This window comes from Penaeus monodon, chromosome 29 (genome assembly GCF_015228065.2).
Source record: "Penaeus monodon isolate SGIC_2016 chromosome 29, NSTDA_Pmon_1, whole genome shotgun sequence".
NCBI classification, from domain to species: Eukaryota; Metazoa; Arthropoda; class Malacostraca; order Decapoda; family Penaeidae; genus Penaeus; species Penaeus monodon.
The window spans coordinates 26,103,872-26,104,616 of NC_051414.1; positions in this window are offsets into that span (position 1 = coordinate 26,103,872).

Sequence of the window (745 nt, forward strand, 5' to 3'; positions counted from 1 at the left end):
TTTTAACTCTCAGGAAAAATCCCCTATGTGGATATTTTCCTAAAAAAGAAAATATGACAATTGCTTTTACACATCAAAACAGACCAACAGAACATGGATTTTGTATTCCTTTCATTGATTTTTTACTGTTAAAGAGACATTCATGGAATATTATGTTGACATGAAAATTGAATATGTGAGAATATTTTGAAAATAGTGAGAAAGCTTTTTAGTGCAGTCCTCTCATTTGAAAACCATGTTGTGGAGATTCAAGTTCTTTTGCTTTTTTACATTTGGCTTTCAACTACTTGTTATAAACCGTTCGACTCCACCCCAAAGTTGCTATTTTCATGGAGAATTAAGAAATATTAAAGAAAATAATTGATACCAAACCACTAATATAGATTCAATAAAGAGTATAAAGAGAAATAAAACTGCTTTGAAAAGACTATTATATTTGTTTAGTGTAAAAATAAGTTAGACCATCCCAGGAAATAGGTATTTCAGTATCTGGTTTTATTTTTTTAAATTATTCATAAAAAGGTCTTTATCAGCATTTTTAATTACAAATTTTAATTCCTGCTTTCTCTTGTAGTTTTGTAACTGAATCATATAAATGTAGATTCCTTCTTTGTCTTTCCTATATGTAGTAATTAAAAAAAAAAAAGTTATTTATCCATTTACATATTTCTAATTTTTTGCCTGTGTTCTGTGTGAGAAGATTCTCACACAGAAAAAAAATTTAAATTTATTATAGAATACATGA